Below are 384 nucleotides of genomic sequence, written 5' to 3'. Positions count from 1 at the left end.
TATCTATTATCTCTGATAGAGGAGCACAATTTACCGCCAACTTCTGGAAGTCCTTCCAGAAAGGACTAGGGACACATGTTAATCTTAGTACAGCCTTTCATCCTCAGATAGATGGCCAGGCTGAGCGCACAATTTTGACATTCGAGGATATGTCTGGAGCAGGTCAAGCTCATACGGGAGAGGTTTCTAACAGCTCAAAGCCGACAGAAGGTGTACTGACCCCTCATTGCCTTGGGGGAGCTGCATTCATGCATGCAGGTCCCGTCGATGACTGGTATTCTTAAAAGTCTCGCCTATGAAAGGGGTTTTGAGATTTGGCAAAAAAGGCAAGCTTAGTCCAAGATTCATTGGGCCATACCGGATCCTTCGGAGGGTAGGACAAGT

This window comes from Solanum tuberosum, unplaced genomic scaffold (assembly GCF_000226075.1).
Source record: "Solanum tuberosum cultivar DM 1-3 516 R44 unplaced genomic scaffold, SolTub_3.0 scf00007, whole genome shotgun sequence".
In the NCBI taxonomy this organism is placed as follows: Eukaryota; Viridiplantae; Streptophyta; class Magnoliopsida; order Solanales; family Solanaceae; genus Solanum; species Solanum tuberosum.
This window is presented reverse-complemented; position numbering follows the sequence as displayed.